Genomic DNA, 20,413 nt, shown 5'->3' on the forward strand with positions numbered 1-20,413 from the left:
GAATATGCAGAAAAAAACTGCCTAAGCCAACGGATCGCCCTCCTGATTCAGAGGTGATGGAGCAACCCGTCCCTCTGCTCCAGGATCACACAGAGATATCCAAGCTGGGGGATCACACTATTCCGCCAACCCAGCCTACTAATTTATGTCAGCACCTACCGGACTACCGCTTAGATGTCTGCCATAGAAGTAATGCCATTCTGGGACAGAATGAAGTTTTAGGGGAGGATAGTGTTGTAAACGTAAAAATAAAGCGAGATATTCTAAAGAACAAACTCTATGAAAGGAGTGGTGGCCATGAAAAAGACCGTGGAGGAATAACTCCGAAAAGTTGTCTTATTTGGATGCTATCGGTCCCATGTACGTCAGGCTCATCAAGGCGCTCTGGACACCCGGCGCAGAAAAACATGGTGAACTGATCAAAGGGAAAAGGTGACGTAGCCAATATATATATAGAGAAGAGACTTCTGGGATAGTGAATGACCTAGAAAAGATAACAGACGCCATTTATTAAGGCTTTTACGCAGTGAACAATCTTCTATAATTTATTTCTTACCGTTCACTCATTGGAAGACATTTTTTATGTTCATGGTTACATGTCAAAATATTCTAAGTTTCTGTTATAATTAATTGTTAGTGGTTTAAGATTACTTAAACAATATTGTTTCCGTTTTTGTTCTACGTTTTCTCGAGATAAGATTTTGTAATTAGCCCTTTTCGTTATCGAAATATGTCTTAATGTTTTTTTACACTTACTGTTCGCTACCCAGTATATGTAGAATTTCCTGGGCTTTTTGTTAGTGTTTAGATTGTTATGCTATAATGGCTCATTGTCTAGGGATAATTTTTTATTGTTCTGTATGTGAAAATTCTTAGAAACTCGGCAGTCAGCAAGACGATATGATTGGTCGGTTTGAACGATAACCGTCAATCTCTAGGCCAATCGCTTATGTAATATAAATACTGCCACTAATTTTTAGGCAGTTCAGCTTGGGTGTGACTTTTGAATTGGATGCATGATTAGTATTACTATAATAAAGTCGTTATTGTTAGAGAAATATCGTTTATAATCGGCACTAACAGCAAGCTCACAAAAAATGACTACAAATAAATAGGATAATTAAATAATTATCCTTACAAGAGTTGTGTTCTCTCCTGTTGGTTTCAACAGGTTACGGCGTTGGTTTCAGCGCACTCTGTTGGTTTCAGCAGAACGGAAGCGAGTTGGGTTCAGCTCCCTCCTGTTGGTTTCAGCAGGTTGTACAGTCAGCAGCGTTAGGTTCAGCGCACTCTGTTGGGTTCAGCAGAGCATAAATGAGTTGGTTTCAGCTCCCTCCTGTTGGATTCAGCAGGTTGTAGCGTTGGTTAAAGCGCAGAGATCTAGAGCTAGGGGTTGTCCCCACCCTACTCTTGCGAGTTTTCTTCAATACGCGACTGTTGGCATGTAATGCTTATCTATCAACATCTGCTGTTAGCCCTGTCACTATCTCGGTCTATGCATTTATCATGCCTTCCAATGGTCAAGTATAATTGCAGTGGCTCAAAACCTGGTCAGTTTCTGGGTCGTTTTGTAGAGGTGGAGCTTAATCCGGAAATGCAAATGTTTTGTCGGCACTAAGCGACGAGGTTTTAAGCAAGTGCCAATGTTTAGTCGGTTATAAATTGAGTCTGTAATCTTATTATTTTTTTGTAACAAAATAAAGCATAAACATCGTTTTAGACAAATCTTTAATTAAAAATATGAGATCTTTCATCAAACTAGCATAACGTATTCACATAGTTGTTTATCGTAGTTTTGTCGTGTTAAGACGAAATAGTAACATGCTCACGAAACGGAAAAAAATCTTCTCAAAAATACATCATTAATTATTCTGTATTCGTTTATACAGTGTGTATGAAAAATGTCTTACATACGTTGTAATATGATTGCACTTACATGTATGTAACGTGGTATTATATAAGTTATTGAATATTTGTGATTATGTTCTAACCAAATAAAATGCACATTGAAACAATTGTCTACTTTGCTACCATTCTGAGAGCTAAAGAAGATTCTATTTCATTTTAGTGTAACTATTTATGTTAGCGTATCGTAAGACAAAGATTGTGAAAAGGCAACAGAAGACATTAGTCTATCTTATCTTTACTACAAACACCGACTTCTCCAACCACTAACTTTGTTTAGATTTTGAACATGACCGCACTCTGTAGGTATTCATTTGTCAATTTGCTTATATATTTATTATTTATGTACAGCATTGTGTGACCAAAAAAATTTTCTTGATTTGTTGAGCAAAAAATATTTTCTTTTTGTTGGCATGATGATGTATTTTCTTGCTCCAATATAAATAATGCATGTGGCAATTGTTGTGCATCATTGTTAGCAGCTTTCCCGTTACCTCCACAAGCACAATGTAGCCAATTCTGGAAAATCAGAGGGCAGCACACACAAAACCTTCAGCATGATGTATGTCTATTGGCATTGCTGATGTTGTACAACATACATTGTTTGAAAAGTCGATGCGCAATGACAAAATGTCTGGTGATGGACCACTGGAACAATGATGGGAAGTAGGTTGTTTTAGTTATCGGACGAATCTATCATGATAAATCGTAAAGTTTAATAATTTTACTTTATTTGATATAAAAAGAAAATGTTGCACATAACTTAATTACTACCACATCAGCACCAAAGCCATAAAAGGCCTTTAACAAGCACAAATGAGAACAGAATAACAGAGTAGAAAAGGGCTACATATACTACATGTAGATATGTGAAAATAAGTGAATATAAGTATGGTTTATGTAAAAAAAAATCAGTGTTGAAAATCCTGAATGTTTTATGTATGTAGGTATGTTTTAATTTGATCAATATATTCACTCAAAATTGAGCACAGTACAAGCTGAAACAGTTCGAGATTTTGCATATAAAAGTATTCCTATCTAGAACAAGTTTGTTCTCTATAGCTGCAGATGAATTGGCAATGAGGTAGAGGGCACGCCAGATGCCATCTGGCGTGACTTCCCTTCATTGCCAGTTCACCAACAGCTATGGGGAACAACCTTGCTCTATGCCTATCTAGATATTGCTTGTATTAGAAAGCCTCAGGAAGCATTTTTGCTCTGCCATTTCTTACTCCCTGCAAACTCCTCTTGGAGATCCTTGATCTAAAACAAAAACAATCATAGCATGTGTATTTACATCTCCTTGAACTTGTAATGTACTGTGAATGCAGTATTCAAGTGGCATTATTTGCGACAATTTTTGACTTTGACAAGAATACTATTTGTTAATTTAATGAAGTAGATTGGAAAGTTACATTGGACATTGTGATTAGCTGGAAGGTAATTTGGCGATCTCAAAGAACCGGACAAATCTGCTTTTGCTAGTTCCTGACTTTATTACTGTTTTTACAGTAGTTTTATTTCACAATTATTTCCTGACTTCATATATCTTCTCCAATCCTACATTGCTCAACTGACTTAGCCCATAGAGTTGACTTGTACAAGACAACAGCGAAATTAGTCCAAGTACTCAGTCTATGAATCGGATGGTGTTGTGGCACCTTGTTATCAATCTCTCAAAGAGTTGATAACAACTCCAGAGATGCTCCCAAATCCTGATTAGAGATTTGCACATTACATCAAATCACCAATCATGAGATTGGCATTAAAGCACCATGAAAATGGATTACCCAGTTTGTAAATTAAATCAAATTAAAACCATCAATTACATAGTGGATGATGGTTTTAATTTCATTTTATTTGAAAGCTGAGCAGTCACCCTTCTAAGTGATTTGATTTGGAGCAAAACGCATGCCAGCGATTTGATATGCTTTACAAATCTGGAATCAAAGACTTGGGAGCATCGCTGCACAACTTTCTCCAATTCAGACACTGAGCACTTACACTAAAGTGACACAAAAGCATCATGCAACAGGGTTCTAATTTTAAAACTGAGTTACTAAATATTACCACTCACCGGACTGTTAGGTATGAAAGTAACATCAGGTGTCTGAGTTACATCTATAATGCTGTCGTTTGTGGCGTTTCGTAGATGCTCCCCACATCTATGGAAGCTCACATAGCCTCTGCTCTTACTCCTACCCATCCTGAGCAAGCACTGCGTTTCCTCCTTATCTTGAGCTATAAATCAGAATGCTCGAGGCATTGAACGTTTGGCTGGGTGTGAACAGGCAACTTAACAAATATCGCAGTTGGCAGCAAATAATTTGTTTCTGAAACCTAATCCTGCCTACACAAGGGGTTCTTCTGCATTATCCTACTATAACTTCACGTTTTTCTAGCTACTAATCTAGGGCTATAAATGGCTTGAAGATTCGCCTACCAATGAAATTCCACATTTAACCATAATTAATATTGCACGATTTGCCTAAAATTTTATTGCTGGTTATGTGAGTGAGTACCTCCGTGTTACTATCAGATGTATTGTCTTGAGGATGCGGTCTCTTTGTTGGATTCTGTGACTAAAAATATAAACAATACGTAAATTATGTATATCGACACCATGTGACAACATATATGAATTTATGCACATGTATAGCATATTTATATTTGTGGGCACAATCTAACTAAATTTAAATTGGCAAAAGAGTCCAAACAAAGGCCTTGTTGCCAGAGCTACAAAATAAGCTTTCATTCTATCTTGCTTTTAATGATTGTTTTTGCAAATTTTAGGTGTGAAATATTCAATGTAAAATAAAATATTACGTCCAAGTTTAACCAAAGGTGTGAACTGCGATATAATACTATCTGGCGCATGTGTGAGGCCTCACGATGAGAAATTCTCAAGAAAAATGAGACAGATTGCCGTAAACTTCACTGGCTATTGGGTCAAGGATATGGTATCTGAGCATTCCAATCAAGTCTGTGTTTCTTTGCAATTCTACCAAATTTCTATGAGAGTGTAGATGAATAAAAGAAGAGAAAATGTTTTTGAACTTTGATGTACTGTGAGACCGAAAGCAAAGTATCGAATACAGCTTAGACATGTCGCAACCCTCACAGTAGTGTAGACTTAGATTTACTGCATTCTCTGATTTTGGCTTACAAGAATATAAATGTGCACGCATGCTTTTGTTACAAGATAGCTATTTCAGAAATAAAACAATTTAAAATCCATAAAAGTAATAAATATTATTCATCATCTCTATGTAAAATCCATACTATACTATCTGTGCATTTGCAAAGACATGGAAGGATAGCCCTGTCTAAATATATTGGACATACAATGACCGAGTTTTGCTGTCCAAAAATATCCCTTATAATAGGCTGAGTAAAATATTCTTGGTGTACCGGTAACTTACCCTCCGCTGTTCTTTGTACTTTTCCTTCTGGGTTTGCTGTCTTTCAGGGCCGTACATGCAGCCATACTCTTTTTCTTCGCCATACATACATCAATAGCTTTGACTGTCATGGATGACGTTCTTACCTCTCCAAATATCTTCACCTTGCTAAATTAGAGCAGATAAAATTTTAAAATTAAGAAACATGGTACAGATTTTTTAGATTCATTAGCTGAAGACGTCGTAGGTTTTTAGCCTTACTTGATTGCTAACACTCAATTGGGAACTAACTGCTGCATGTATATGATGCTTGATACATTTATTGCTTGCTTGATTGTAGTTATTAATATATACAATGATTTTTAATGTCATCTCAATTGCATGCCAATGCTTGTACACTGAAGTCCATGTATATCTTCTAATCAAGGCTGCACTATAAGCTTGATCGTAATCCACTGCATGTCTGTATATACCCGAATATCCACTTCGTCAAATTAAGCTTAAAAGTTGAGTGTCTATAGAGAGTAATCCTTTATTGCTGAGACTTAGATGGTGTGTATCCAGTGTGAGTTGCTAGTGAACTGATGAAAATTGTGTCAACTCTGCTTCAAGTAGGGCCTGTGACGTCATAGATCACATGGTACAAAAATAAACCAAAAAGGGCTCCATCAAACTGCAGCATAAAAACATATAAGCTACTATTGACATGTACTTCTATTGCACAACAACCAAGCATAGGCCTACATTTTACAATCAAGGTTACACTTCAACATCAATATTACACTAAAATATCCGAGGTATAAAATGTTCATTTTTAACGCAAGATCACAAATTAGGCAGTGAAGAAAAAGTGCTTTAAGGATATGAGATTACCTTCAAAAAGTCTTTCATGCTTGTTGAATATGCCGTCCTCATGGTTTGTGTAAAACTTGTTGCCATATTCGATTTCATGGGCTTTGATAGCTTGCTCAGACTCGTCTAACAATGAGGCAAGAAGGAGCGGCATAATGCTTAAATGCACTGCAATTAAAAATATATATTTGGTAGGCCCTCAGGCTCCTCGTAGAAGTTGACTGTCGTCAGCGATCATGTCATTCAGCTATCGAGGCTTCGATAACCTACCGACATGATTGCCGACTACAGGCACGGGAGGCCTGTAGGTAGGTCTATATAGAAGATGAAATGATGAATACAAAAAGTCAGTTATGAATACATGATGACCCACTGAGGTCTTGAAGCAATATGAATATGCAGTGCATTTCAATTAATTTTTTAAGACAAATTGCAAGCAGAAAGCGACTCTGACTACTGAGGACTACTGATCACAGGCAGGCTGTCTAGTCCAAAAATATAACTGCCCTGCATTGCAGAAGACTACAAAAACTTGCTTTACCTTGCCTCCTCTCCTACACTTTTTGTGAACCAAACAGATGAGATACAGCCTAGGCCTGGCGGTGCTACTGACAGCGCACCATTGTAGTAACAAGTTCAAATAAAATTTGAGATACACAATTAAATGGTTGTTCCTTAGGTAGCTACATACTGTCGTTGCTTCAAAACGTCCTACAGTTGAGACTTGGTAGTAATATAAAGTTAGTTGTTAAAAAAGTGTGTGCTTGCAGCAAATACAGTAAAGATAAAAAACTGATGTCTTCTGTTGCCTTCATTTTTACAATCAATGCCTAACGAGATGCTAATACTAATATTTACAGTGAATTAAAATAGAATCATTTTAGGCTCTCAGAATGGTAACAAAGTGGACAACCGTTTTAATATGCATTTTCTTTGTTCAGAACATAATCGTAACTTTTCAATATTTTATGTAATACCGCTTTACAAAAGTGTATTCATATTAAAAAAATATATAACTATTTTTCAAATATAAACGAATACAGAATAACTAATGGTGTATTTTTGAGAAGATTTTTTCCGTTTTGTGAGCGTGTTACCATTTATTCTTAACAAGAAAAAACTACGATAAACAGCTATGTAAATACTCTATGTTATTTTGCTAAAAGAACTCATATTTGTAATTAAAAATTTGCTTGGAAAAGATGCTTACGTGATATTTTGTTAAACGAATAGATAACTACTCGATTTATCAACAACTAAACGTTTGCAGTGGTTCGACTAACTTTAAAGCTTTTGTATTTCCGGATTAAGCTCCGCCCCTACAAAACGACCCAGAAACTGAACAGGTTTTGAGCCACTGCAATTATACCTGACCCCTTCCAATAAATAATTGTTTTGATAGACTTTAACGCATAGCGTAATATCCTTACACTCATGCAAACAATCGTCCATACATGTAGTTATTTTCACCGTAAACATAAGTAATCGTGGCAGCTTATAGGCTATTAGCCAATAACGTACGAATATCAATGATATATCGATATACGCACCGGCACCTTACGCCTAGAATAGCTTAATGCTAGGGTCATGACCAATGGATTGGTCGCTGAAGCGCGCATTTCGTTTGCAATTGTTGTTTACAACCGAAAAGTACCACCATAGTACAGGAAAAAGCAGGTAATCTGCGACTATGTCTTTATTTCCATCACATTGACTGTAGAGTAACCATGTTTCTACAAAGCTCAAATAAAAAACACTTAGCCTACATAACTGATTTATGCAACTCTTGCTTAAAAACCCATGGGTGGATATGGAGAATTTACGTTATGTATAACTAAAAACTAACACAAATCCACACACGACATCAGTGTTGAATGTGCTTTGTCATTTTAATCTATTTTGACTATATTATTCAGTTTACACACTTTTGCTTAGCTTGTGGGAACTGAATTGATCATTACTGGTTCAAGTACTAGAGAAGGTTGTTGTATGGAAATACTGTGAAAACAAGATACCGATAGGGAATGTAGCCAGACCACAGGATAAGCATATAATACGTACAAGCAGCAAGACGCCAAAGGACATTAAAAGATTCGATAATTAGAAAATGTCAATTGAAAATTATGAACTTCAGAATTGGAAGAAATCAATCATAGAAATTGCGTCAACACCAGATGGAGAACATGCCAAAGAGAGTCTTTTTTTGACAGTTAAGGCTCCTAGCTGTAAGAGACTGAAGTACAGGGCAGAAAAACATATAAACTTAATATAATTGAAGCTAAAATAAATTGACAGATGTTATTTGTTGCTGATCTGGTGTATGCTGACTGCTACAATGTTTCAACAGTCCTAATTCTGGCTGCCTCCTGTTATATTGTTGATATCCCTCTCCTTGTGCTTGACACTCTGTAGAGTTGCTGACTTCGTTGAATACCTGTTAGTATTTGTTGTAGCCAGTTACTCTCTTTTATATTAAGTGGTGTTGATAAATAATATCCATTATTTAGTTGTAATTTTATGTTTTCATTCCTAAGCTCTTCATTACAATGGCCAGAGAATTCCCAATTCAATTGATGTCCCATACATTCACATCGCATCAGCTGTGATGGTTGGACAAATCCCATACTTGATATTTCCGGCAGCATAGCAATTGCTCTAGGTTTTCATATTTGCTGATTGGTCATATATCGTTTTAAACCCTGACACATATTAGCCGTCAGGTGAAGCCAGACCCTAGCTTAAAAATTCATGCCGAATCCGTCCTAATAATCTGCCATTTATTGGTTGCTTTGTGTGTAGCCCTCGGTCTTTATCAGTTTTTCCCAGCAGTGATCCTCATCTCCGTTCAATAACATTGGTTACACGCCTCTGTGTCATGTTTTTGGTTTTTCCACTGAGTACATTTTGTGTGGCGGTCTCTTAATGCAGTGTCTCGTCGCGGCTAGTTAGTAGCTAGTCTTATTGTGCGACAGTTATTGGATGGCTTTCCATCGTTTGGCAAATTTGTCCCAGTTTGAGGAATGTCAATTATCCCTCGATCAGTTGTGATCTAGTCACCCCGGGGTTCATAATCGTATTCTCGTAGGTTTCTATAGTTATATACTCGTGCAATGGTCACCATGGTGCTGGAGTTGAATCATTTAATCTTAACAGTATTTAGCTGGATTGCATACTGGCTTGTTTGTCCTTTCATGTAAGTTGCCTATAATCATTCGGAATCCGTATATTCATAGTCACTTTTAAATATCTAGCCTTGTATATGCCATAGCATCAAGCTGTAAAGTACATGTATATATGTATATGTAAAGTTATTAGAAGGTCATTCGGGAAATATATTGTGGTTGCTGTATCATTGCGATAGTCAACTGTATTGAATATAATTATATATATATATATTTGCTTATTAATTCATGTAAGTTGCTTATAATTATTCGGAATCCGTATATTCATAGTCGTTTATCTAGCTGTATATATGCCATAAGATCAAGCTGTAAAGTACATGTATATATGTATATGTAAATTTACATAATTTACATTAAGTTTGTAGAAGGTCATTCAGGAAATATATTGTGGTTGCTGTATCATTGCGATAGTCAACTGTATTGAGTATAATTATTTATATATTTGCTTATTATTTCATGTAAGTTGCTTATAATTATTAAGGATCCAAACATTCTTTTTGTAGGTTTTATGTTATCAAGTTTTTTGATTGTTTTATGTTTTGATATATATATTCATGTTAAGCTGGGCGCTGTAAGCTATTTTTATTCGTACTCTCTCTCATCATCATAAATATAATTTGTCATCCGCTTTTGTTGTACGATCTCGTAGCTCATATCTTCTATTCACTCTATATAGTGGTCATTCTCTCACTTTCCAGAATCAGTGTTTTTCTCTATATCTGGTATCTCCTTTGCGTTAGTTCTGTACGATGTACGAGGGTGAAACATTTTCATGTACAAGTTTTAATCGCTTTACTGAAACTCAGCTTGGTTTTGCAAAGGGCTTGATACACGGTACTATGTTTGCTGTGACATCTGTTCGATACAAAGTATGAAACAGGCTCAGGTACTGACTTGAAAGGGCTCGGCTACAATTTTTGCCAATCTCAAGTCTGAATAGGTAGCATCTACCTCCTATTTTGAAAGATATGTCTGTTGCTTGTTGATTGTAATAGTCTACATGTTTTAGTTTGAGAAATTCTTATATTTCTTGAATTCAACAGCCATATAAAAAATATACGCACAAACCACGTGTAAGTTGGTGAAGTCAAGCTACTAGCAGTTTTACACAGAGTATGAATGACAGCCAAAGACACTGAAATATTTAAAAACATTTTTTCCTAGGTGTTATTGACCTCTGACAATCTTTCTTCAGTGTTTCTACCTTGACTTTCTAAAGTCTGAGTGTCTTCTCACTAAATTATTACACAGACTGTTACTTCTATCTCTACAGGATGGTGCTGCCTCGATGTAGAAACAGCGCTAATTTTTTAATTTTCCGATTCGTGAGAGTTTAATCTTCCCTCATCATGACACTCTCTCATACGGTTGAGCTCGGCGACAAGGAAATCATCAAGATAATAGAGGAGTACCTAGCAAATAAACAGGTTGATATTGCCCTCATATGTTTGGAGAGAGAGAGTCGGGAATCATTAATGGTATGTCCTGAATATGGTTCTGGTTGAAAGGGATACCTCGTTGTCATAAACCATGTCTAAAACCATTCATAGGCTTGTCTCTCCGTCAGACCTTCCACCAACAAGTTTGCTGAAAACTAAGTTAAAATTCAAGTAATAGTATTCTTTTCTGACCTTCGCGCTATTACAGTGTGGTAATTATATAATAATTGTATGATAATTACATAGTATTATATAATAATTGTATGATAATGACATAATATTATATAATAATTGTATGATAATCGCATAGTATTATATAATAATTATACGATAATTACATAATATTATATTATAATTGTACGATAATTACATTATTTTATAATAGTCGTATGATAATTGAGTAATATTATGTAATAATTGTATAATAATGTAACTATTATATAATAATTGTATGATAATTGAATAATATTATATAATAGTTGTATGATAATTACATAATATTATATAATATATAAATAATATTGTACAATAATTGTATGATAATTACACAATATTATATAATACTTGTATGATAATTACATAATATTGTATAATAATTGTATGCCGTATAATCTTAATGCGGTATGATCAAAGCCTTGTCTGGCTGTCTGAAGAGACAGGTAGATTATGAAAAAAGGATTTCACCAGATGGGATTTGAACTCACCACATTTAGCTCAGTAGACAGACACTCCAACATCTACACCATTTGACCGTTTTGGCTTATTACACAATAACTAGTACAGTTTTTGGTCTTGTGCACCGTGAGATAACGTAATCACTCATCACTATCGTTTTGTAGGGGAAGACGGGGCACAGTAAGCCAATTTTGGTTTGTTTCTCAAATAAAATATAAGTGACTGCTTGAATTGAGCTTAAACTTGGTCTATAAAAATTTAACATGTTGTTATTATTGTATTTGAATTGTAATGATTCACTTTGGATCAATCGCGAGATTTTATTGTTTTTGCAACATTTTACACCTGGCTCACTTTGCTCCACTACCGAGGCAAGGTGAGCCACCCAATGGGGCAAAGTGAGCCATAGCAATAAATATGTGATTTGATTGCACATAATATATATTTGATATCTTTTAACTGTTTTAAAACATTGAGTGTGACAATTGGCTAACTAAATTTGACTTATGACTAAGACAGAACATGGTGAACTAATTATACATAGTTTATAACATAAAATGTGGGAGCAAGTCGTATGAGCATTATCGTGAAATAATGTAGTAAAAAGTGTGTCGCCTACAGTCTCTATCAGCAGTGTTATTGAGAATAGTTTATCTTACAGTGTAAGCAGATAAATCTACTCTGAATGTAGTTCGATTTCTAACCCTCAGAGTCCCACCAGTGTTTACTGGCTGCCCAAAAAATATAACTATAGATTCAAAGTCAACATCATACACGTCTTCCTCCTCTGGATAAACAAAGCAGTTTCCAGCTTTTCTTATGAAACTGATGGTAACTGAGTTTTCATTACATTTCATGACTCTTCCTGCATAATAAACATTAAAGATTGACTTGCAACAAAATTCACATTACAGTTATTTGCTATCAAAACATTCACCATGTCTTACTCTGCTGTGTTGTAGTTGCAAAATAGGTGGAAATGGATTTACAAACTCTTAAAAGTTCAAAAACGAACAGTTAATCGCGGTCATTACGAGACCGCCATAAATTAGAATCTCTTTCCAAAACGGCTCAAATGGGACGTAGTTGTACCAGATGGCTTCTGTTTACACTTTCACGCAACCTCATTCGTCGAAATATTTTCACAAATATACTTCATGCATTCAATGAAACCATGTCTATTGTCCTCACATGTCTATTTCATCGTCATTGTAATGCCGTCACTTTCAGCACTGATAACTTATAACCTACCGTGAGAATTTATTTAATTTTTTAACCTTAGCTCGAAGGAGTACATATCATTGTCTGGTAAACATGACGAGCCTGTTGGTCACCTGTGATAATCAAAATATGTTGCAAAAATTATTCACGAAGTATGGGTCACATGATCAGATTACGACTAGATGATTAGTTCAAGTCGAAACAAAACTGTAAAGTAGCGATCATCTATATTTGATACGGTCTTTTGATACCAAATAACTGTAATGTGAATTTTGTTGCAAGTCAACCTTAGCCAATTCCGTACCAAACTAAAACATGATTATTGATGTTAATATTGTCCCTAGTAGGAGGTACATCTTTACTTTCATCTTTATCTGGACTTTCTTCATCAGAACACAATAATTATTGGGCTAACTCTTCTTCCTCTGATGAAGAATCTGTTTGCTCTTTTTTCTTAGTTTTTCTTTGTCTTGTTCTTAGTCACAGTTACTTTGGATGTTTTTAGCGTAGATCTAATCCAAGTAGACACATGTTGCTACATTTTAAACACCGGCTCACCTGCTTTCTTGTTTCTTGACCAGCTTGGTGGAATACTCAAGTCATTAGCCATGCTGTATTTGTAAGCTAGTTCACATACTTTTTCAGTAGATAAATCTTAAAATCTGTTGTCTAGATTTTTTAAATGGCTAGCCAACTCTTCTTACTTCTCATGCAACACCTGAGATCCACGAGATCTCTCATTCCTGCGCGAAGAGACGGTCACTTAGACGATGTTGTACAATATTGCAGTAACTTAAACAACTTTTTAGTTAAATGTAAGATTAGCTTGGTTAGATGCCAAGCTCATAGAACATGGTCACAAATAATTTAAATTATATCTATAAATTAAACAGGGTACATAGAACACTTGGGCATCTGCTTGTCCTGTCATGTGGAAAAAATACTTTTTCTGGAATATCCTTGATGTGCACCAAGCGATTAGCTAGCCTTGGATGAGAAAAGAAAATGTGGTGCATTCTTCTCTTGAGGTTGAAAGGTAGTTTTGTCAACCCAGTTTATCGTACATTACAGTGTGAGAAGGAAATTTATCACAAACTCTCTTGTACACCAGAGTACAGGGTTACGATGCATTAGAACGGAACTGCGTCAACGAAGTGCAGTACGCAATAATTTTGCAATACATTACAACTTTCTAATTCACAGTAGACATCCACTGCTACTGTGCTCCTGTTTCACATTGCCCATTGCTATATATTGGGCATTCACTTTTATGAAGCATTACCTGACAACCACCACTTCACGCACGCATGCTCTGAATGCACATTCTTCATAACATGAAACTGCTTGTGTACTGCAACTGCTGATTAGTATGAAGTTGATACTGTGGACCAGCTGACAATCCTGACTTTCCAAGCCTCTATACTGCATTGTGTACCATTTTTCACATACTGTGTTTAGCCAGTTCATGTAGGATACTCCTACTCTCACATCCTTTCATAATAGGAAGTCAGTCTGGCATTATCACAATTCTGATCGATGCAATTGAGGTTTTTGTGTTGTATTCTCTATAACATAATATGTTAAAAACGAAATAGATTTTTGCATTTCAACCATATAGCTAATTGTGATCAATTTGTTTGCCCACTCGTACTCAACTTTGACAGCATTCACATCTCGCCATCGTGCTGTGGTTGTGTCAAAGTCAACTCAATATTTGATTTTGTGATGAGTTTTCACAAAAATTGTGCTTAGGATGTATGTATGGTGTACTACTAACATTCCTACTACACCTTGCACTGCGAAATACACCTTAGCAACACTCTCATAACATCTAGCACTGCACATTGTGCGGAAGGCAACCCAGCCACTGTATCAATACCACTTATCCCACGACCAACCACGAGCGAAGCGATTGTTTGAGAGCTTTATGATAAATGCGTATGTGCACACAACTCACGAAAATTATTTATGAACAGCCGTCGCAAACCTTTGTACCGAAATCTCATCAACAATTTAACCATTTTTCAATGGAGTCGATTAAGTATAATAACGATACAAAACACGTATAAACCTTTTTAAATATATTGCCAAGTCTTTGAAATTTGTAGACAATATCCTAAAACTAACCCATCTGATCGGATTATACATAAATGGACAGATTAATTTAGCCTAAAATCGTCATTAAAACTTTGACAAGCTTTTTTTCATCAAAGTTAAGACCGGACAACGAAACGCCGACAAGGCCGCGCGATAGAGAGTAGAACTATTAAGTCGTGTGCATTTTACGAGAAAAACGTGCACATTTCACCAGTCTATGGCATTGTCCAATTGCTGAAGGTTTCTATAACTAACGTAGAAGTACTGAAAAGTAATAGTTTTTTTGCCGATTTCAAAGTAACTGACATTTTGGACACTTACAATGATTACTTTGGTATTCCAACTGATGTTCGAAGCAGTGGAAGTAAAGGAAATGACAATGATATTTCTCTAACGATTCTTATAAGATTATTACAATATTTAATTATAAAAGTAATTATTCGATTTTATAAGATTTAATTATAAGAATAATCATTCGAATTTACAAGATCGAAGTGTATAGTGACCGATGTTGGGCAGTATGTTACTGTTATTATTTTTTCTAAATAATTTTGTTAAATAGATATTCTAAAAATCTAGATAAATATCACAACTTCTTGATATTGGTTGCTATGACGTTTTGAAATGTAAACAAAATCGTGCATTGGTTTTCTATTATTACTGTATTACTATATTAATAATATTGGTTATTCTAATAATATCAGTGCATTTTACTTCTAATATTGCATTTCTCCTATTGCAGAGGAGAGATATATATAATATTTTCCTTTTATTGTTGTTGTCTGTTGTACATAATAATGCCCAGTACATTACAGCTACCATTGCAGTTATCCTATTGCACTGCAGTGCCATTTGATTGCCAATATTGCATTTCTCAACCATCAGTAAGTACCCTTTCTTTTTTCCAATATCATTTTGGTCGTGGGCTGTATGACAGGGAATTTCTAATTATGAAATTCATGTTGAACTTTCATCCGCATACTAGTAGACGTACCACTAGTAAGTTGATTTGTGGGCAAGAAAAGTTGTAACAATACTTCAGTTTATTTAGTTTTCAAGAAATTATCAGAACAAGTTAACCTTTTATGTCCTATGTTTGACTATGTTAGTGTAAATCTTTCGCATAACTAAGGAGGTTGTTTTTATTGTTACTGATTTTTCATCGTCTAGGTGACCATCTCTTTGAACAGGAATGAGATGTCTCATTCACGATTCTTCTGTGTTTTCATGCTTTGAATGGGTTAGGAATTGCCCTACCATTTCATCAATTCGGAGTTGCACTATTTAGATCATTCCAAGATGAGCGATGTATTCCTCAAAATAAAACTTGTTAGAGTTTTTCTAACTTTTTTCATATCAGGGTCACTTTTCAATTCATGAGTAGCCAATCGCCAGATCAAAATAAGAAATTATTTCATCATCTTCATATGAGCAACCCATCATTCGCATGTAAATATTAATATGAAAGTAACAGGTCCAGATGAAATAGTATGGAGAAGCAGTAGAATGTTTTTGTAGCCGATACCCGCATAGCTGTGTGAAGTACGCTGAAATATTTTTTACCTCTACTGGGGAGAGCTTAGCTGAGTATTATCAAATCCGATCCATCAGCAGTCAGCATTTCTGTGATACTGAATAGTACTCCCACGGCAAATACCTTCACATAAATTTATCGAAGCGAAATGGTCTGGAATAGGTTTGGATTCGTCTGTTCTTGTGATTTGGAGTGGAAGCAACTCCAAATCTATTCAAATCATGGAAACGCTCTGATTCTCAGGTGCTTTGATTCTGCTCTCATATTAATTTGTGATATTTGTAGGTGTTTTCTCAAAAGATGGACTTTTTCTCCGGCAGCTGATTCTTGATGGTCACTGGGATGACGTGCTTGAGTTCCTTCTGCCGCTCCATGGGGTGGAGGGCTTTGACAAAAACGCTGCCTTTACCTCATTTACAAGCATAAATTCCTGGAACTCCTTTGCATAAAGTTGGATCCTGGACCGTTACAGGTATGTTGTCCTGACAGGCCATTACATGTGATAGTATCTGACAGGTCATTACATGTGAGAGTGTCTGACAGGCCATTACATGTGAGAGTATCTGACAGGCCATTACATGTGAGTGTGTCTGACAGGCCATTAAATGTGAGTGTGTCTGACAGGCCATTACATGTGAGAGTGTCTGACAGGCCATTACATGTGAGAGTATCTGACAGGCCATTACATGTGAGAGTGTCTGACAGGCCATTACATGTGAGAGTATCTGACAGGCCATTACACGTGAGTGCGTCTGACAGGCCATTACACGTGAGTGCGTCTGACAGGCCATTACATGTGAGAGTGTCTGACAGGCCATTACATGTGAGAGTGTCTGACAGGACATTACATGTGAGTGTGTCTGACAGGCCATTACATGTGAGAGTGTCTGACAGGCCATTACACGTGGTTGTGTCTGACAGGCCATTACATGTGAGTGTGTCTGACAGGCCATTACATGTGAGTGTATCTGACAGGCCATTACATGTGAGTGTGTCTGACAGGCCATTACATGTGAGTGTGCCTGACAGGCCATTACATGTGAGTGTGCCTGACAGGCCATTACATGTGAGTGTATCTGACAGGCCATTACATGTGAGTGTGTCTGACAGGCCATTACATGTGAGAGTGTCTGACAGGCCATTTCACGTGGGAGTGTCTGACAGGCCATTACACGTGAGTTTGTCTGACAGGCCATTACATGTGAGTGTGTCTGACAGGCCATTACATGTGAGGGTGTCTGACAGGCCATTACATGTGGGAGTGTTTGACAGGCCAATACATGTGAGTTTGTCTGACACTCACATTACATGTGAGTGTGTTTGACAGGCCATTACATGTGAGAATACATATAATTATAGTTACAACTACACGTGCCATGAAGTTGTCACTCATTGACTCACTGTTTTCTAAAAAACACTTTTAGTTCTGATGCTACTTTGTTTGGATGTTTAGTTTCTTCAGTTTTTGTATTTTCGATTAAACACAGTCTGTTTCTGACATCTGTGATTGGCTAATGTCTTCCTTGGCTGTCATTCCATCATCATCCCTGTGGTTGGCTAGCAATCATTATTTTTTCATTTTGTTCATACAGAACCATGACTCCACATTGGACGAGGTCGTCAGCTGCCTCACTGAGTTAAAGCATCTTTGTTCTGATAGTAAGGAGTATGACAACTTGTGCTTTCTATTGACTCTTCCCTCCATTTCCTCTGATCAGGCCTACAAGAATTGGAACCCTTCCAGCGCCCGTATCAACTGCTTTAATGAGGTCGGCTCTCCATGTTGTTTTATTGCATGGGGTTACTTAGTCAGTGGGGTTATTATCTACACTCCTTGCTTTGTACAGTTACATGCTCTCCATGTTCTTATTGCATGGGGTTACTTAGTCAGTGGGGTTATCATCTACACTCCTTGCTTTGTACAGTTACATGATCTCCATGTTCTTATTGCATGGGGTTACTTAGTCAGTAGGGTTATCATCTTCACTCCTTGCTTTGTACAGTTAGATGCTTTCCATGTTCTTATTGCATGGGGTTACTTAGTCAGTGGGGTTATCATCTACACTCCTTGCTTTGTACAGTTACATGCTCTCCATGTTCTTATTGCATGGGGTTACTTAGTCAGTGGGGTTATCATCTACACTCCTTGCTTTGTACAATTACATGCTCTCCATGTTCTTATTGCATGGGGTTACTTAGTCAGTGGGGTTATCATCTACACTCCTTACTTTGTACAATTACATGCTCTCCATGGTCTTATTGCATGAGGTTACTTAGTCAGTGGGGTTATCATCTACACTCCTTGCTCTGTACAGTTACATGCTCTCCATGTTCTTATTGTATGGGGTTACTTAGTCAGTGGGGTTATCATCTACACTCCTTGCTTTGTACAATTACATGCTCTCCATGTTCTTATTGCATGGGGTTACTTAGTCAGTAGGGTTATCATCTACACTCCTTGCTTTGTACAGTTACATGCTCTCCATGTTCTTATTGCATGGGGTTACTTAGTCAGTAGGGTTATCATCCACACTCCTTGCTTTGCACAATTACATGCTTTCCATGTTCTTATTGCATGGGGTTACTTAGTCAGTTGGGTTATCATTTACACTCCTTGCTTTGCACAATTACACTTCAGTACTAACATTTGTAACTATACAGTAATCCATCACTACTTCCTGGCTCACCATTCACGGATTCAGTACTTCACAGTAGAAAATTTTTGTTAAAATCGAAAGAAAATTAATTAAAAACCATTTAAAAAGTAAAATACATAAGACACATCAATCTCATGAATTATAAACATGTGACTTCCTTCTCACAACGAACCGAGTTAACACAAGTATGAATATTCAGGTCAGATGAAGTCCAAACTACGTTCATACTATGTAAGTGTATTCTGTGGTTTTAAATACTGGGACTGGGGTTGAAATATAAACTGTAGGTCAATCAATATAACTTCAAATTACTTATTATATAAGAAAGCAATACAATATGTTTAGAAAGCAGTGTAAGTGTTTTGGTGTTAAAATTTTGGCTCTTACATATACTTTAAAACATAAGCTTTTATTTAGCAAATTTTCACTTATCACTGGGACGCCGGTTCCCCTTGACAACCTTATATCAACTGTACTTGAATATTCCATGTACACAGTTAGTATAGATAGCATGAGTTCCATTAACTTTGGCTGTGCTAAATGATAGATACAACCTTAGGCCTTAGTGAAGTTTTGATCACACATAGCCTAATGATACAATTGAACAACATTTTTACCATGATGGTAAATTTATCAAAACCATTGCTTGGCGAGGAGGTTTTTAGCCCTACCAGCAATAACTACAACCTGTACAGTATATTACAAATCATGGATGTAGGGAATGTTTAAACACGATGTTTGAGAAGGTTTTATGTTCTTATTTTGCTGTCAATATTGTCTCTGTTCTTTCAGCTATACCCACTGGTCAGCAGGTTCATCGGGCTTGAAAAGGCAGCACCGAGCAATTCATCAGCTAAACACGACAGACTAGTTAACCTGCTTGCTAAAGGTCAGTTTTCAGACTAGTTAATCTGTTCACTATATGTCAGTTTTCAGACTAATTAACCTGCTCACTAAAAGTCAGTTTTCAGACTAGTTAACCTGCTCGCTAAAGGTCAGTTTTTAGACTAGTTAACCTGCTTGCTAAAGGTCAGTTTTCAGACTAGTTAACCTGCTCGCTAAAGGTCAGTTTTTAGACTAGTTAGCCTGCTCACTAAAGGTCAGTTTTCAGACTAGTTAATCTGCTCGCTAAAGGTCAGTTTTTAGACTAGTTAGCCTGCTCACTAAAGGTCAGTTGTCAGACTAGTTAACCTGCTCATTAAAGGTCAGTTTTCAGACTAGTTAACCAGCTCACTAAAGGTCAGTTTTCGGACTAGTTAACCTGCTCACTAAAGGTCAGTTTTCAGACTAGATAACCTGCTAGCTATAGGTCAGTTTTCAGACTAGTTAATGGTATTAGTACCTTCCATTGCAATGAATTCTCCAACTGTGGACTATGTCATACCTATTGTACTCGTTGGTTCCGTTGCAAGGAAAGTTACAACTGTGGGTCATGTCATATCTATTGTAT

The 20,413-nt window shown here is 36.5% G+C and overlaps 1 long non-coding RNA gene across 2 annotated transcripts; it reads right to left on the bottom strand.

The window, feature by feature from the left end:
* Positions 1-2,614: 2,614 nt before the first annotated feature.
* On the bottom strand, positions 2,615-7,442 carry LOC137408229 (uncharacterized). Of its 2 annotated transcripts, none has more exons than XR_010980057.1 (6): positions 7,369-7,442; positions 6,180-6,326; positions 5,328-5,474; positions 4,428-4,487; positions 3,983-4,146; positions 2,615-3,168 (listed from the first exon to the last, which is right to left on the bottom strand). It is a non-coding gene; the product is annotated as an uncharacterized lncRNA (long non-coding RNA). The 2 variants fall into 2 exon arrangements; XR_010980058.1 differs by having other exon boundaries at positions 6,180-6,284; positions 7,369-7,408.
* Between the last annotated feature and the right edge of the window lie 12,971 nt (positions 7,443-20,413).

The sequence above is a fragment of the Watersipora subatra genome, chromosome 11 (assembly GCF_963576615.1).
Source record: "Watersipora subatra chromosome 11, tzWatSuba1.1, whole genome shotgun sequence".
NCBI classification, from domain to species: Eukaryota; Metazoa; Bryozoa; class Gymnolaemata; order Cheilostomatida; family Watersiporidae; genus Watersipora; species Watersipora subatra.